Below are 20,610 nucleotides of genomic sequence, written 5' to 3' on the forward strand. Positions count from 1 at the left end.
TTAAAGATCGATAATTCTATTATATTATTTTATTTAAAAGGAACTTCTACGACTTATTATAGTATTGAAAAAGTCCATTGTTAATTTTTATTTTTCAATAACATTTTTCAATTCTATTTATTATTATTATTATGATGATGGTGAATGATGATGAATTCACCTAAGTTAAACTTAATTTATTAATTCCTATGTATTATTTACTAACCAAGTTATTCTATAAAGCATTATCTAAGCATATTGCTGATTTATGTTTCTTATTATTAATATACGTACTCATATTTTTAGCGGTCCAAAAATGTAGAAATTTTGTAAGCAAAATTTTGTGTATTTTGTTGCTATGCTTACAGTAGACATAATAAGCGCATGTGTGCGTGATGACATATAGAACTTATTTCACATGAATGTTGGTCTGTGTATTGTGCTGTCGAGAGCACGCGCGTGTTGATGTGCGGTGAGTTCAGCCGCTTAGTGCTAACAATGTTACAATGTTGCTGCAATATCCACATTGGATTTGCGATAAATATAGATTGAAGTTAAATCCTATTTATTTATTTATATTTTAGGTAGCTTAAGCTTAGCCAACATAGACTATATCACACAAAGTAAAGATTTTTAACGCCTTAAATTTCAATAGCGAGTAAAAATTTTAAAAACCACATCGGGTTGTTTAATCTTTGCACATGACTGTATGGTTTCAAAACGATAAATGCGATCAGAAGATATTACGTAATTATTTAATTCTGTCACTTTATTAATATTTTTTTCACTCGCAACCCTTTGTTGAAGTCGTAATTGCATTTGCGGGTTAAATGACATACCATTCTAGCAAATTTCGCTACGATTCAATGATAATTGAATTATTTATAATTCGATTATTTCTTTACGATAGAGCATCGAGGAGTTAACCCTTTAACGCAGATGGGACCCAGTCGATAGTGAAATTTAATTTGAGTACTGTTAATACTTTAATTACAGTTAGAGAAGCGATTAAAACAGTAATACCTCTGTAGATTGTTCGCATAATTAAGTTATTAAGAAGAATTTTATTTACTATACTTTGTATTATTTTTATTGTTTCGTAACTTTTGAAGGTTAAATAGTTAGTTCAGAAGTACCTACTAGAGTTTATCAGTTTTGAATAAAAATATTTGAACAGTTTTAACATAAATTTCGAGAAAAAAAAAATTGTCTCAAATAAAACTCATCTAAAACATTGTAACATCAACGTTATTCACAATTTGAAACCAGAACGACAGTTATACATTATCTGTTCAAATATAAAAAAAAAATAAACGTAGACACCGGAAATGCTTTTATATTTGTCAACGTCAAGTCCCCATGGCTTTGGTATAATATAAAAAAGACAATTTTTTTCTCAAATGAACCGTAGCTCTTATTAGATTAACAGGTCGATTTGCAATTCTGTGTGTTCACGTATCTACATGTTTATTTTACGGAAATGAATCGCAATTTTGGTAGAGGGGTCGCTTTTGTTGACTCAGCTTTGTATTTATTATTGAAAGGCCTTAAAGAAATACTTTATTACGGTTTAGATTAATTAGTATAATATTGAATTATACAATACTTTTAAAGCTTATTTTTTTCTAGCTCCTTGCCACGACATCGTCCGCGTGGGATATGAACAATGTTGTCGTAACATGACTTTTGCGAAACTTTAACTGTTTACGTAGCGCACAGCGAAAAAAAAACCCCTATCTAAAGCATTTTTCATTGGTGCTCCGTTCTTATTAGTCTTAGCGTGATGATATATAGCTTATAGCCTTTCTGAGATTAGCGCGATCAAACAAATAAACAAACAAAACAAACAAACAAACTAACTAACTCTTCAGCTTTATAATCTACATAAATAAAAATGAATGTTGCTTAGCGCATAATTCGAGAATGGCTCGACCAATTCGGCTAATTTATTTTTTGTGTTCCGTAAGGCCCGTGTGCTGTGTGGCTACGGCACTAAAGAATTTAGCCACCCCCTCTCTTCCCGTGGGTGCCGTAAGAGGCGACTAAGGGATAACAAGGTTCCACAACCACCTTGGAACTTAAGAAGCCGACCGATGGCGGGATAACCATCCAACTGCTGGCTTTGAAATACACAGTCCGAAGACGGGCAGCAGCGTCTTCGGTGCGACAAAGCCAGTACTGCGGTCACCAACCCGCCTGCCCAGCGTGGTGACTATGGGCAAAACACACGAGTTCACGTTATTTTTGGCGTAAACTTGTGGAGGCCTATGTCCAGCAGTGGACTGTATAGGCTGTAATGATGATGATGATAATGATGAAGGCCCACGGAAGGTATTTACACTTAAAAAAATATATATATAAAAATTAATTTTTACTATTAACTTTTGACAGAACGAAGTCTGACCGGGCAGTTAGTATTAGTACATATTTTTATTTTGTAATTAAGTAAGAGTAGTGCATATATTGGTCTTCAGAGTCTAGATAAGTCTACTTTCGCTCTCAGGAACGACTACACTTACAGGAATTTACAGGAACTACAGGAACGTGAATATTGGAGATTTAAATTTCCTTTCAATAATGTGTTTACGAAATAAAACTTAAACTATATAAATATTCGTAATTTCGTCGGTCCCGGTTGTTATCACAAATACGTGATAGCGATCGTTACTCGTAGTAGGGAACATATCCGCCAACTCGCATTAGAGCCGCGTGGTGGATTAAGCGTCGATTCTTCTCCTACATGGGGAAAGAGACCCATGGCCAGCAGTGGGATAATAAAGGCTGAAGCGAAAAGAAGTAAGTACACGGAGAAAGAAGCCTATACAGGCTGAATGCGTATATAAATATCTGGAAATCATGTACAACGATAACAATAAATATTTTAATAAAAAGGTTATCTTGAAGGCACCACGACTTTATCTTTTAAGTCTAACTAATACAATTTTTAAATATAAATATCTTATAACATACACATACGGTCATCTGTTTCTATGGTAAGCAACTTAACGCTTGTGTTAATAGGTAACAGCCGGCTGATATAGCTAATTTTTTTTTTGATAAATTTACATAGAAATAATATATATATATACAAATATTACGAAGACGGGCAGCAGCGTCTTCGGTGCGACAAAGCCATCCCTGCGGTCACCAACCCACCTGCCCAGCGTGGTGATTATGGGCAGAACACATGAGTTCACGCCATCTTTGGCGTGTACTTGTAGAGTCCTGTGTCCAGGAGTAGACTGTGAAAGGCTCGTGTGATGATGATGATGATGATTAGAAAAACAACAATACTGTAACTTAATTAAAATGCAAAGGCGGCGTTATCACTAATAGTGATTTTCCACTACTTTAGTAATAATTTTTGAGTAAATAAATATTTAATCTTCAACTTCACGAAATCGGGGTCTACTATCAAATAATCCAAATAGAAAACAAATCTATTGTTATAAGAATAATAAGCACTTATATGTGACGAAAACTCCATGCCAAGTCACGTGTCCATTTGATTAGTTTGCTGATTCATTGCTTTCGTAAATATTTTGTAAAAGTACTATATTCATTTAAAATTTAAACTTTAATCCAACGGTATAAGGTATAATATAATATTTGAAGTCTGTAAGTATACATTTTAAGCAAGGACCAGGCGCTTTTTTAATTTGGACTTTGTACTTATCAACGTAGGGTTTAATTTGAAACAGCCTGTAAGTAGGATGGTAAGTTCCAATCCTGTATTCACAATGAAATTAGTTGACCACCCGTAGTTTTTGCTACTCAACACAATAGATTCCTTAGAAGTGGAGTGTTCTGAAAATTACCCCTTGTTCTTTTAAAATAAGTTTTCCATTTCCTATGCAAGTGGTTGGTATACTTTTTGCTTATTTGGTGCAATTTAAATGTAATTGTTACAGGTACTGCTAAGAGATTAAGCAGTGAAAACATAATTACAAAATAAATTAGTTTCGAATAAGTAGCTTTAGAAAAATAATATTTCTCTTTACGTTGAGAATTGTAGTACTATGTTATGATAGTATAAGTTTAAAAGTTATTATTGTCTAATAGTTATTAATAGTTATACAGCTTTAGTTTTAACTTATTACAAATTTAGAATAAATAATTTAAGTGTAGAATTTTGACAGTTATGACCGTATTATAATTCAAAATATTGAATGGCGAATTAAATTAACAAATAATCCTCAATCTAGTTCCCTGCGGCTCAGCGTGCATTTTATGTGACATTTAGCAATATCTGTCTGAGCTAAATTCGATGAAATGTGGAGTGACGGGCGCATAGCGTTTGATGACTTTATAAGGTTATACATCCACTGTAAAGCAGCATTTGGCTACAATAGGTATAGTTTATGTTTAGCCAAATAGATCCATATTTTTAATAGACTTTCACTTTGTTCTTAGAAAAGTATTCGTTTTTGCTTAGATATTAAACCTTGTTATACTCTAACTACATTTATATTATTTTCAGTAGCTTGAATCATTAAAGGAAAACCTAGAATTTCATATACATTTAAATTTACTACAGTTAAATATGTATAATCAAAGGTAGAAAATTAATTTATGATAGTATCATATGATATATATAGATAGATGAGTTTATATCGCTTTGAAATTATCGCTTGCATTAGACGGGATCTTTATCGGGGCTAAAAAGGACCCCATCTGCTTTGAAGGGTTAAACTGTTATGGCTATTGCGAATAATGAGAAGCGCTTAAAGAAATTTAAAGGCTCAGGGGTGTTATTGTCACGTCACCGGGGGTTTTAAAAATGGGACAATTTGAGGTAAAAAAAATTCCTTTCGTATACGAACCAAATGAAAAAATAAATTGGCTAATTTAACTTGGCTAATTGAATGTAACGTTCATAAAAATATAACTTGAAAATTGTGTATTTACTTATTATTTCTATTGCTTCTGCAATTGGATATATATCTAATTCGAATGTACGTCGCTAATTTGTAGCTTCTTGGAACAATCTACTTAACCTAAACAAAATAACGACTTCGATAATATTGTATCGTGACTCGTACACGTATTTCTGTTATATAAAATTTTAAAAATATAATATGTATACCGCTTTCAATGTTTTGTTTTTTTTCAATGTTTGTTTGTCGTTTTAAGTTTATCTAACCAAGTAAAATGTTTTACTCAATATTTGAAAAAAAAGTCTATATAAATAAATAAAATTGAAGTGTCTGTTTGTGATATTAAAATAACAGCTTTTTACTAAATTCATATGTAAAATAATATTTTTTATAATTTTTGTTTGTCTGTCTGTCTGTTTGTCTGTCAGTCTGCAGAAACTGCTGGACCGATTTTGACGGACATAAGGAGTTACTTAGGCTACTTTTATTTTAGACAGTTTTTATTTTATAACTCTGCGAACTAAACAATAACTATTTATTTAAATTCTACGCTTACGAAGTCGCGGGCACAGCTAGTAAATTATAAAAAAATAACACGTAATGATTTTATGCTACATGCATTGCAGTATAATGTCGGTTAAAGTTACATTAACTATGATAGTAGTAGAGTCGATTAGATAACAGTTATGTATTAATATTTTCAGAAATAGACATACGTTTCTTTGTGCCTTAAAGATTATACAAAGTAATTGATCCCCTGATAATGTTCATTATTTTGTCAAAAAAGTCTGCTAAACCATGGTAGAGCAGCTTGTCTTATTAATCTTTTTAAGCTTTTACACTTCCCATCAGATCCATTGCATACTATTTTAGTTCAATTCACTTGAATGTTGTGTAACTGATCGAATACACACAGAATTATCGACTATGTCAGCTAATTTAGTATCAACGGAGTCAAGATCACTTTAGCCAATTATGCCTTCGAGGCAACATCTAAATTGTTTGTAGAGGCTTTGCCCTCAACCAGACAAATATTAGACACCTAGATAGAGGCTGTGTGTGTTTGTGGAATCAAAATTGAGTTGCATATATTTATGATACTGTAAGTTCGAGAAGTAAGAATTTAAGAGTACTTTTAAACACGTTCATTGAAAACGTCGCGTGGTCACGTTAATCTCCAATTTGGCCAATTATGCAACGTCGCGTAGTGTCCTGAGAATTTGTATAAAGATCTTTACACGTGCATAACGTAATTTTTAATGTATCATATGGACCTTTAGAACAAGGATTGGGCTAGTAAAAAAAAAATACAAAAACAATATTGAATATATTAGGAGTAATAGTATATTGAAAAAAAAGTGAGTGTGTGTACATAAGCGCGCAAACACTTTTTTTTCGCGTGCGCGTAAGAAGTTATACTTCATTGGCTAGCTAACTTCAGGGTTCATTGTAAAAATTTACTCTCATCATTTTTCACTAACGCGCCCAAACGAAGTATAGGTTAACTGAAAAAAGTATATGAGCCACTCGCTGAAAATCTAAATTATTGGTTAGGCACTGAATATATTAAAATGTACCATTTCAGCTTTGCAAGATTTGATCCATATTACGAATATTACCTATATCAAAGGTATCATCAAAGAGTTAATGACGATACCAATCAAATGAACCAAACTGTACTCTCGTACCGAATGTTAAGGTTTACAATCAAATGAACTTATAATTCAAGTAAATCCGGTTATTTCGCTAATTCAATATATCGTCATACATGGAATATTCAGAACAAATATGCCTTTTGAATTGTAAATGCGGTTGGTAAACACGATTTGTGCAAAGAGATTAATTAACTGATAAAATGCAAACATTTGCGGTCTGTCATATCATGTTTGATCAAGATGTATTCTTATTATATATTAACGATAAGTTACATTTTGGACATTTCGTATGTACCCAATCACTATGAGGGTATACGAGCGCATGTAATTTTACATGGTTGAAAATTTCCCAGAATAGTAACCACTACACTTTAGAATAATATTCACATCATAGTCGATATAAAAAGCAGATTAAAGATTTAAACAAAGTTGAACTTTATACACATTAGTCTATACTTTCGTCTATATAAATCCACCATCCATTGCTAATGTACTCGCAGATATAATGCTATAACCAGTCCAACAAGATTGTTAAAATTGATACTTTTTTATATTACTTAGGAACAAAAAATAAATGATAAAAACTGTTTGAAAAAAGATTTTTAAAAATGATTCTTTTTTTAAATATTATTTAGGAACAAAAAATAAATGATAAAAACTGTTTGAAAAACGATTGTTAAAATTGATACTTTTTTTAAAATATTATTTAGGAACAAAAAATAAATGATAAAACCTGTTTGAAAACTAAATATAATAGTTTTACAGTTAAATATAAAGTTTGTATTTCTAAAATAACGTTCCCTAAACCATAATTTTTCATATCACCGTAAGCGATCTGAAAAAGCGATCACGTGTCATCGTTAAAATTTTAAATCGTAAACAGTTAGTGGCAGTAACGCGGTATAGTTAGGAACATTTTTATAGTCTATAACTATTTAACGGGTACATAACGTTAGGTACACACGAATAAACTTGATCGGGGTATGGCGTTAAAAGTTCGATTTTATAGTTGAATGATTTTAAAACGATCGGATAAACGTATGGTTTGCGGTTTTTCGTTATTTTTTTATCGGTTTATGTATGAGTTTATTTTACGGTGGTTCACGATGGAATTGATCTACAATAGTTCAAGATTAATTTTGACACCTCGTTTCGTTTGAGATCTGTTTAATGTTTTAGGACAGTCAGACAAAAATACCTTTAATTTTTTCTTAATCTTGCAGAAATAAAATTATTAATAGAAAATAACTTGATTTGAGAGACAAGACGGCGATTGTGAGACAAAAAAGTGTTGTCCCGTAAGATATGTCATATATTTAGAGGAAAATATAAATCGAGAATCTTGTCCTACTTAGAGTAAGTCCTATTCCCAGCAGTGTGATGTAACAGGTTATCGAATTACAAATCAATTAAATTTGGATTGTCTGGAAGAAATGGTTAATTAGCCATAAGTCCGCCCATTGTACTTCACTGTCTTTAACTATCTTTATGCTTTGTTTGTAATATATTTGTGGTGTACAAAAAAGTATAAAATAAATAAATAAATAAATAAATAAATAAATAATTAATAAAAAATGTATTTTGTATTGGTATACAATCTACTAATACAAGTAACTTATCGTTACCCATTTTTAATGTAAATGACGTCACATTTCCTATACTGATACTCTAATCCGAATTATATGCAAATGCAGCAGACATGTCAACCGGCGATACATAAATCATACATTTTGCATACTGAAACACACTTGCCGTGTTCATTGGGACGTAATTCTATTTTAGATTTGCCGTCTTGGATAGTATTGGAAATATGGAATTGGACTCAAAATATATTTGTACCTGCTTTTAAAGTTTCATACAAAAATCTTTGTCAAACAACTCAAATATAAATGTTTATTGAATCATACCTATAAAAGTGATCTTAATATTATGTAATTGATTCTTTGTCAGAGACTGACAGTCTGAAAATAAAGCTTTTTTTTTGTAAAAATAAAAACTGAGTTCAATCAAAACTCGTGTGTTGTTTTTTTTTTTTTTAAATTCCGAATACAATACGAGTGTGTTACAATTCATTTTAACTAAAAAGTATTAGTTATAGTTCATTGACGACGCGTTGGTACAACGGTCACAGCACTGGTTTGTGGCTGTTGCGCTGGCGGTTGCGGGTTCGATTCCCGCACACGGCAAACATTTGTATTGGCCATACAGATATTTGCCGTGGTCTGGGCGTTTGTGCTTGTGTATTATGTGTGTTTCAACACAGATACAGGAGATATTAATCCTACTGGGGGCCGTTGAGTGTGAAGCGTTTATTTATTTATTATTATTTAATTTTGCAATTTAATGAATGAAGATATAGCGTGTAATGTGCGTGTAATGTTTAAATGTATTTTAATGATAAAAAATGCCGATAAAAAAATGCCTTATTCAAAACTTTTCTTTCGTAACTCCGTAACACAAATGCATATAAGTTAGTTTCGTTCGTCGTATGTAAGTTACGCTAATACTTCCAGGCTTCGTCGAAAACTTCCATAATTTAAAACCGTGTGACACGTTTGTTCAGTTATATGTTATGGAAGTTTTACTTTATACGTTCATAAAAACTTTTATCAGTTCTATCTTCATTTGTTTTTATTTTTACTTGATTTTGATGAGTCACCTGCTTCATTTGTTATATAAATTTATTATTGAAATTGTCTTGATCAAATTAAATTATATACGTTATTTTAATTGCTGCGCTCACTACATCAAATAGGTAATTTTAATTTTTTCAAAAGGCATAACAATGAAACAATATTTTCGAATTTTATCGCAGTCACTCCCGTGACCATGGTTACTGTAAAGAATTAAAAACGTAGGAGATTTTAAAAACTAAATAAACTGCGATAAAATCCTAAAAAGTTGATTCATTATAACGAGTGAAATTCGCGTTAATCTAAGAAAACAATGTTTTTCAGAAGTCCTTATTATTCTGCCTAGTTGTATTTTATTTTTAAAACAGCCCCGTTATTAACTTTACAACAACAGTCATATGTTTAAGTTACAATGATTGTTTATTTTTATCTACTGTGCAATTGTTTTTTGTCCTTAACAAAAAGAAAAAAGAAAAAGAAAAAAAATACTGACTCGGTAAAGTTTTTGGCGCTATATTCTTAATTTAACTTATTTTTTTTAACAAACCTTTCTTGACAATAGTTAACACAAAAAAAACAAACAATTTTCTATTTAATTTATTGTGCGTTCGGAAGTTACATTACATCTATTTATTTTTACTTATGTTGACAATACAGCAGGTTATAAAATAGAATTTGACACAGACAAAATGACTAATAAATAAAAATATACAACGTAAAGAAATAAAACCTCGTTATGAAAAACAATTTAGAAAATAGCACTTAGCGTGCTTAATATCGTAGTTTTATCGCTAAGTAGCTATCTTTTTCCAGACAAACGAATTGGCGCTGAAACAAGTGATGTATATGTATTGTTATTTGAGTATATGTATATGTATAAACCGAATAAAGTAAGAAGTATGTTACTTGAGAATTTAAAAGTAAAACCTTGTTTTCTATAATCATTAGTAGTCGATTGTCTAACTAAATATAAAAAGTAATAAAAAGAGAAATTAGACTATAAAATACTTTTTAGGTGTAATCGTAAATCAAAACAAATGAAAGATTACGTGTTTTCAATGTGTCTTAAGTAACTCGTAAAATAACTCAATGTTCTTAATTTTTTTTAAATATAGCTAGGTCGGCAAATATGCGTACGACTCACCTGATGGTAAGCGATTACCGTAGCTTATTGACGTCGAATACATCAGAAGCTTTGCAAGCGCGATGCCGACCTTACCCCCTAGGAGGTCTGGTCACCTTACTCAACAACAGAAACGCAACACTGGTTGTAACCGTATTATTTAGCTGTGATCTTATATAAGGTGGAGGTACTACCCCAATCAGGACGCTTCATATTTTGAGCCTGAAATTTTCTGCCCTACTTCAGTTAATTTTTCAGAATAAACTACAAAAACTCAAACAATTTGCAAGTCGTGTTTATTAGGAAAATATTTAAAGATATGACTCTTTTATTATTAACAGTAGTAATAATAAAAGAGAAATTTATTCGAAAATACTTAAAAGAATTACCATGTTTGTATAGCATTAGTAAGTTATTTATGCATCCGTCTCATAGCCCTCGCTGCAGAACAAAGTTAGCATATATTACTTACGCGTCTCCTTCTAATTGAATGATGCATCCTTAAGACTAGTATGTATCAAACTTTGGCTGATGTTCATTTATAAGTGCTTATTTTGAGAGAACGTACAAATGTGAATAATTATTCTGCTTTGACACAAGTAACTGTAAATATTATTTTAATAGTACTAATAGTAGTAGTTATATTTAATGTAAAGAACAGTCTTGTTCAACTTAATAACCGTTTGTGTAAATATATCTCCTGTTCGTTTTAAAAGTTCGAAGTGTTTGAGCGAACCTGTGTTGAATACCACTTTCAATTAGTGTTGTGTTCTTGTAATGAATAAGAGAAGTCAGAGCACCAGGGGACAATAAGAGGAAAGTATCTGTTCATGTGGACCGTACGCTTCTGTGCGACCTTCTTAGTATAAAAAAGTTTGTATGTCAGCTCCGATACACGACTGGACTTTACTCCTTCAGATCGACTGTCTAAATAGGCGCAAAAAAGGCTTACTAGTCTAAGAAAAAGATTACACTATCAAACGGTAAATAAACGAATCAAATAACGCCGGCCTTTACAAAGACCGCTAACACGTTTTCGGTGACGATCTGGGGGTCGTGAATGACTTCCACACTGTCACCGAAGACGACGATTGCTGCCTTAACTGATGATTTTCGCACCCGGGTATTGTCTCATTTCACCCGTTCTACCGATGTACTAGGCCTTTTTTTACATATCACTAAACTAAGCGCACGGTCTGCTCATTGTAAACCTCTAAACAGTTATCTATAAACACCTGCAATACCAGATGCATCAAAAACGTGTTGCCGTCTTACTGTCACTGTCAACATAGCACATCTGTAGGAGTTATGACTGTCTTGCTCCAGGAATAGAGCAATATTTGAGAGCAGTACTTTTGCGTTATGATATTTTGTATGGTGAAACAACAGCCTCTGACATGCCGCTCCAAATTTTGTGCACAATACTTACGCTTCAGCCTGTAATATTTCACTATTGGAAATAGGCCTCTTTCCCCACGTAGGAGAAGGATCAGAGCTTAATCCACCACGCTCCTCCAATGCGGTTTGGCGTGATATATTTCCTACGATGAGTAACGATCGCTATTAGGTGTACTTGATAACAACCGGGACCGACGGCTTAACGTGCTCTCCAAGGGACGGTGGGAAGACCCACAAGGACTACACAAACACCCAGACAACTGCAAATACCTGTATGGCCAATATAAATGTTTGTCATGTGCAATACGTTAGCTTCATTATATCTCAGACCTTCATTATATTTGTGCCTTATATTTTATACCTACTTATTTTTATTTAATTTTGACATACCTACATGGCCTAATTTAAAAACTAATGCGTTACATAGGGACGTGTCCTAATTATTAAAATTTTGTATAAATAAATATATGATATAATATGATTAGATATGTGTGTATGTGTATATTTTAATAATATAATATGAATTAATAAGTATATGATATAATTACGGAAGTAAACTAAATTTTCTCATTTATTATCATTGACTAATATCAAAAAATAACATCAAGTATCATAGAAACAGTTATTAAAGTATTTGATGCGTGAAATTCATTTTATACAATAAGTTTATCCGGTTGTTTTTTTTTTTTCATTTGTCGATCAACGAATTAAATTCAATTGCTTCTAGCGTTTTATTCAGGCGCAATCGAATGTACAACAATCAACAAAAGTATCTATCTGAGTATATATTGTTAACCGACTTAAAACATAGGAAGAGCTTGTCAGTTAGACTGTATTTTTTTACACGCTTTATTATATTAGCTTTACCTGTATATTTGTATGTTTTTAACCGACTCATTTGGACTTCATTTTGACCCACTTCAAATGTTCAAATTTCATTTAAACTTACTAGACTTATCGAGGACTGATGACAATATACTAATATATATAAGATTATTCACTTTTAGTTTGGTTTATTTATAAAAGCGTGTTTTTTTAGTTTTTTTTTTAACTATTATTTCTTACTAGCTTCTGCCCGTGACTTCGTCCGCGTGGAATAGTTACTTTGGGCTAGCTGGGGAAGCTCTAAAAAATAAACCAATTATGAAACATTATTTATTGTTACTTTGCTCCTATTAGTCTTAGCGTGATGATATATAGCCTATAGCCTTCCTCGATAAATGGGCTATCTAATACTGGAAGAAGTTTTCAAATCGGACCAGTAGTTCCTGAGATTAGCGCGTTAAAAAAAACAAACAGACTCTTCAGCTTTATAGTATTAGTATAACATATATTTGAATATTTTTTGAATAATGTGTAATTAAATAATTTCCACTACGTTGATGATGACATTATTTATATTACTTGTCGATATCGAAGGCAGTTTTTTTAGCAACAAGCACAATTATTTGTTTTAAAACTTGGATGCACAAACATTGCGCTTAATTAAGTATCTTTTCTCTTTTTAAAATTGCTACGACGATTATAAATAAATGACTAAAACATACACACGGCAGATTAAATTTCTAATAGGATATCCAATGTATATGCGAATCTTTTTATTATGCCCTTAAGAGAGGAAAATATGCTTTTATAACGAGGGATTTGATATCTGTTAAAGAAAAAAAAACCGGTTCGTACTTAAACAATAGAACCTTCGTACGTTGCGAGTAAAATAAAATAATGAAATGAAAAAGTAATGCCAAAAGTGAGTAATAGATACGAGTAGGTAAGAATAAAAAAACCTATAAGAATATATTATGTAGAATGTATATATGGGTGTCATTATAAAGAGTCGGAAATTGTCTGTCAAATATTTACGTATAGTATACTAAGAAAATTCAAATACGACCGATGGTAGATTGTTGTAAACGATATTAGTTATAGTTTCAATACTTATTTCTACTCTACGTAGTTTTCTTGGTGGATACTAGTACTTGGAGAATGCAGTGGACTATAGCCAATCGTCGCGGATCTTATTATGAAGTCTAGCAAAAAATCGTTACTTTAGATTTAAAAAAAGATTTAAAAGTTTAAGCAATAAAAAAGTGTGTGTGTGTGCAATTCATACGCGGAAGAAGTGAGACTTCTGAAAGTAGTCTACGAGGGTTTTTTTTTTTTTCATTTGAGTTTTATATATTGATTCATAAAAGTAAATATTTCTTATATGAAATTGTTCTTAACCATGGTGTGGTAACTTATAAGTAAAACAGCAATCAATAATTGTAATTATTTTTGTGAATTCTGTATTAGTGTATTTTTTGTAAGTTATCCTAAATAAAAAATAAAAATAAAAAGTAACATTACTCAAATATTAATAAATAATATACATTTAATGCGTGCTAAGTATCTTATCATAATAATATGTTCTTTGAGAGCAAAATATTTTTTGTTTTGTAACATCGTAAAAACCCTGTATCGAATATCGACAACCCTTTCAACGTTCAATTCCTGTTACAATCGTAAATTTATCTCCGTAGCTATTAGTTCGATAAAATTCAACTAAAACGATAAATATACTCGACTTTGACGAATCACCGGTTTCCCTCGAAAAGAATACCGATACCAAAATAAATCTTCCATCATTTATGATGGTATTAACTAATTTCAACCATATACGATTGATCGTACAGTTTCGTTTACTTTGACAGGTTTTGTGGGGAGCATAAAATATGTTTGTAATTTTTTTTGTATCTGTGTCACTTGGGATCGTTTTGTCCGAACAAAACTTATTTACTAGCGCCCACTGAATAAAACATTAGTAGAAGAAATATGTAGACGTATGAGATGGGTGGATTCGCTATCGTGAGTAATTATGTCAATAATACGAAAAAAAATGAATGAAAAATCTCTTGTGAATAATACTGTGATTAGATTATAATAAACTAGCTGAGCCCGCGACTTCGTTTGCGTGGAATTGAACAAAACAGTTGTTGTTGTTTGTAAAATAAAATTAGCCAACTTACTCCTTATTATTTATTTGACTAGCCCGTTGGTGCAGCTGTAGTGACGTTACGTGACGTGTAGTGAGTTGTGGGTTCGATTCCCACCCCGAGTCTGGTATATATATATATATATATATATATATATATATATATATATATATATATATATGTGTGTATTATTTATAAGTATGTTTATAAAAAAATGTAGCTATACCATTCAACTGTTACTTATAACACAAGCATTAAGTTGCTTACTTTAGGACAGACGACCGTGTGTGTATTGTGTAGATATTTATTATTATTATTATTGTTATTATTACATCAGCTATCTGCCAGTGAAGTTCCATCAAAATCGGTGTAGCCGTTTTAGAGATTAGTCGCAACAAACAGACAGACAGACAGATCATCATCATCATTCATCATTTTAGCCTATCACAGTTTCGCTGCTGGACATAGGCCTTCAAAAGTTCACGCCAAAAATAGCGTGCACTCATGTGTTTTGCCCATAGTCACTACGCTGGGCAGGCGGGTTGGTAATCACAGGGCTAGCTTTGTCGCACCGAAGACGCTGCTGCTCGTCTTCGGCCTGAGTATTTCAAAGCCAGCAGTTGGATGGTTATCCCGCCATCGGTCGGCTTCCCGCCATCGGTTGACAGATAGACAGACAAAAATTGTAAAAAATGTTATTTTGGTATATGTACCGTGTACACATCCATATGCATTTAGTAAAAAGCGGTTATTTTAATATTATAACCAGACACTCCAATTTTATTTATTTGTATAGATGACAGGCATTATTGACAGACAATTCATAATAAAAACGTTTTTCCAGATTTATGATTGAAAATTGTAAATTCTTCAATTTTACGAGCAATGGACAGTTGACTGTTTGATGGAACTGTTGGATATTTTGATTTTTGAGTTCCTTATAGCTATTCACATTATTATATAAACACAAAGAAAAATACTTGTTAACAAATAGGTAAGTAAAACAAGTATTCTTTTAGAAATGAATACGAATATCTATTTAAAACTTTATAACACATATATAATGTACAATAACATAATATGGACATTGGTAAAAGCACGAAGATGTGCTATTCGAATAATAAATACATACCATTAGCGTGGTTTCAGCTAAAATAGTGTAACCATTGTGCTTTTATCGTGCTGAGGTGATCGCTAGACTGTGAAATGTCCTGTATTTGTCAACTTAATGCGGTATTCAAGGAATACAAGAAAGAATTCTAAATTCTAACTAACGCTGAAGAATCATATTTTGGGTAGTAAGAAAATATGCATATTCTTATGACGTCATAACTTAAAGGTATGATTGGTACACTATCGAGAATGAAAAGAGGAATTGCTTAAATATTTTTAACCGACTGCAATAAAGGAGGAGGTTCTCAATTTTAATGTATTTTTATGTGTGTTACTTCATAAATTTTTACTGGGTGAACCGATTTTGACGATTTCCCATTTTGAGCGAAAGTTGGTACTTATCATGTCAGTCAATTTGATTGAGATCTGACGTAAACGTATCTCTTATAATGCGTAATTATTTAACTATTTTGTCGTCTACCTACGACCGTTGGCGCAGTTTGTAGTGCAATGCTTTCTGTTCCGCGGGTTGCGGCTTCGATTCCCGCCTGAGTAACATAACATAGGGACAGACGACCGTGTGTATTGTGTAGATATTTATTTATTATTTATTGTGTAACTTGTCGATGTAACTAAAACTTATTTCGTTTGCGAGAAATCACAATTATATGATGAAGCCTTTTTTAGTTAACCGATTGATCTGTTGATATGGGAGGTGGTGGCATTGACCCTCTGGTTTCTGCTCCAAGGTTGTGCTGCCCCTTGTGGTTCCCGCCCAGAGTCTGATTGTAACATTCATATGTGCATTATTTGTGTACATTTTTAATCTTCTGCAGCTTAGGTTGTTAATATTTGACTGAGGCGTAGACTGTTCCAAGGGAGTTACTGGATCTCCTACTGGGCGCGTCTAACCATACACACATTCAAACATAAACACATTCAAATACACATATATACAGCCATATACATCAAAACAAAATAAAAAACATCCGTACAAGAATAAACACAAAAATCGATATTTCATGACATGATCACAATCAAGATAAACCTAAGACTTTAATCGTAAAATGAAAACAAAAGACAGAAAAAGAAAGTAAAGAAGGGCCGAAGGGCCGAAGTAAATTTAGGCCATAGGACTAATTTTACTTCGGTAAAACTTAAAATTGGCTTTTTAAATAATGATAATAAATATTTGAGATAGTTTTTGCAATTAATTTATGGCAATGTATCCGACAAATACACTTTGTTAAGGATTTCTTATGGAATTAATACATAGATAATATGTTTGTGATTTTGCTTTGTTGCCATCACGGCATCCACCAGGACAATAAGCATTAATGTCCATCAAAATATGAATTTTGATTGACAACAATTATTGCTGTACAAATTTCATGAACACGGTCTGATAAATCGTGATTTAAAAAAATTGAAACCAATTTTCTTAACTACCTATTATATCATTTATACATTTATTTTATAACTACGCCGACCACGACCGACGCACGACTGGAGTTTACTCTTTCAGATTGACTGTCTAAATAGGTACAAAAAGAGGCTTAATAGTCTTAAGAAAAAGATTATTACCATATCAAGTGGTGAATAAACGAATCAAATAACGCCGTCTACAGACTGAGTTATTAGAAAACGTCGCAACGCCGATAGATGGCGTTAATAACAACGTAACGTCTTTCGTTCAGTTTGAGTGAGTCAGTGAGTTTTACTACTCATATTTTTTCATACCGGAGGCCTTATATGAAAATCGACTCCAAAAATATATATTTTGATTATCAAAATCAAAATCAAAATAAAAAATAGCTTTATTCAAATAGGCTCTAAGAGCACTTTCGAATCGTCATTTTACAAATGAAAACTTTAATAATAAATTATTATTTTTGTAAAAGTGAAGCTACCACCGATTCGGAATGTAGATTCTGCCTGAAATGCAGCGTCACTAAGTCCACACATCTTTATCAACTATGTAATCCTGCACCGAGTAATAAGCTTTATCTATTATTATTTTTTTAATAAAAACTTTAAATTTATGTTGAGATAATTGCAAAATCGTTTGTGGTATTTTATTATACATGCGAATACCGTGACCCAGAAAGGAAACGTGTACTTTTCGCAGTCGCAAACTTGGAGTTACAATTTTGTTATTCCTTCTCGTTTTTACAATGCGATTATTACTATTTATTTCAAAACAATGAATATTCTGGCGGATATACATAATATTGTTATAAATATACTGCGACGCGATCGTTAATATGTCCACCTTTTGGAAAACATCCCGTAGGGAGACTCGAGCTCCAAGATCGTAAATGCCGCAAATAGACCTTTTTTGCAAGATAAATATAGTCTCAATATCTGCAGCATTACCCCAAAGTAACAGACCGTAAGACATAACACTATGGAAATAGCTAAAATATATTAAGCGTGCAGTTGCAACGTCGGTCAGCTGTCGTACTTTTCTAACTGCGAATGCCGCGGAGCTGAGTCTACCATTCAAAGATGACAAATGGGAATTCCACAGAAGTTTTGAGTCCAAATGTATCCCTAAGAAAACTGTAGTATCATTGACAATAAGCTTCTCGTTATTTATTATAAAATTATAATTTGGATGCTTAACATTAGGTAACGAAAACACAACGCACTTGGTTTTTTTGGCGTTCAAAACCAAGTTGTTTATTTTAAACCAATTTTGAATTCGCGACAAAGAAGCGTTCACGTCGTCATAATTTACTTTTTTCCTATCAACTTTAAATATTAGAGAAGTGTCATCTGCAAATAGGACTATATCACAAATATATTTAACATAAAATGGCAGATCATTTATATATATTTGGTGGCGCGGGTTATACGAAATTCTAAGCGGCGATTTAGTGGACTGTATATCTGTGTGTTTGCTCGATCCCACAGGTAAATGGGATGTAAGGACTTTGGAATTATAGAGGAAGGGACACTGACCTTTGCAAGCTTCTTCTTAAATAGCCGCCGCCACTGTTCTTCGGGCACACGAGGAGCGCAGTAACACCTTGTCCAGGGCTGATACGGTCTTCTTCTCTTCACTCACACAACTCCCAAAGCGGACAGTTATAGACTCACTATAGGCAGGCAATCCCAATCAGACGGCACAAAATTACGTAGGTTTTACAAAAAAATTAGCGGGCGCGGCGCGGTGCATTCGATGCGTTACTATTATATTGACAGCAAAAGGTCCGAAGAAAAAACGAAGATCCACGACGTCACTCGATGAATTTACGAATTGATGCACAGCTATGAAGTTGCACTTGCAATGTTCACTATAGGTCAGGGGATAGACAGCGGGCGGAATTTTCAAAATGGATTGTGGATCGAGCATTATTTATTTCTAGATTTATCAAAGTTAACGCGCTGGCGCGTCCATATTAAAAAAAGAAATGGACCCAGAATCGACCCCTGTGGAACGCCCATTTTTAGCACAGATCCAGAAGACTTCGTTCCGTTTATTGATACGTGTTGAATTCTATTAGATAGATATGAAGAAATTAGATTAAGAGCTCTACTATTAACGCCGTAATACTCAAGTTTACTTAATAAGATCCCGTGGTCCACGCAATCGAAAGCCTTTGATAGGTCACAAAATATACCAATAGTATTTTGTGATCTCTCCCAGGCGTCATATATATGTTTGAGAAGTGCCACACCAGCATCTGTCGTAGAGCGACCTCTAGTGAAACCATATTGTTCACTGTGAAAAATTCCATTAACTTTAAAATGGAAAAGAAGTTGATTTAGTATAATTTTTTCAAATGTTTTACTTAAGGACGGTATGATTGAAATGGGTCTATAATTACTGGGATCACTTCGACTTCCCTTTTTAAAAATTGGTAAAACTTTACTACATTTTAGCAAATCTGGAAAAGACCCCACTTTAATAGCATTGTTAAAAATTGAAGCTAAGTACGGAGCGAGGTCATCAATGATAGAACTAATTAATTTAACTGAAATGCCCCACAGATCATTTGTTTTTTTAATATTAAGACTCTTAAAAGCTTTTAGAATATCTAAAGAACCAACTTGCGAGAATGAAAAATCAACATTACATTTGCTTACGTTATTTTTAAGCAGTTAGGTAGAATCAGTTGAAGATGAATTCAGTCGAGAAGTTAAGTCAATGAGTATTTTATCGAAAAAGGCTTCAAAGACGTTAGCCAACTTGTCATCCGAGCTTACAACAGCACCATTTATATTTAATTCAATTGGTATAGTTTGCTTATTACGTTTCCCACAGATACTATTAATTATATTCCATGTGCATTTAATTTTATCATCAGAATTAATAATTTTATCTTTGATATATTTTGATTTAGCAGTCATACAAACAGCTTTAAAAGTTTTAGAATATTCTTTTACATAATTCAAAAATATAATCTCCCGATTACATTGCTTCATACTGTACAGTTCGTACAACCTATTTCTACTCTTATAAATACCTTCAGAGGCCCATTCACTAAATTTTAAGTTTACATTTATATCGAAAGTTTTAAGTTTAAAAATGTTATAGAATTCATCTAAAATTAATTTGAAAACTGAATTATAGATCACATCTGGATCCTGTGCCATCATATCTACTTTATATATTATAATATTATAAAACACAAGATTTTTTTAACATGCATACCATTATGATTAAATAAATTAAGCATTTGTATTTATTTCGATTGTATATTCATATATCCCAAAAAAAAATCACAATAAAATTTAGTGTTCGTAGTTTCTGTCCTAAGCACAAAAATTACACAGTCAAAATGTTAACATTAAGTCATTAGGTTATTAAGATATTATTGAAGTTTTTAATTTTATAAAATTGCAGATGTATAC

Source organism: Melitaea cinxia, chromosome 21 (genome assembly GCF_905220565.1).
Source record: "Melitaea cinxia chromosome 21, ilMelCinx1.1, whole genome shotgun sequence".
In the NCBI taxonomy this organism is placed as follows: Eukaryota; Metazoa; Arthropoda; class Insecta; order Lepidoptera; family Nymphalidae; genus Melitaea; species Melitaea cinxia.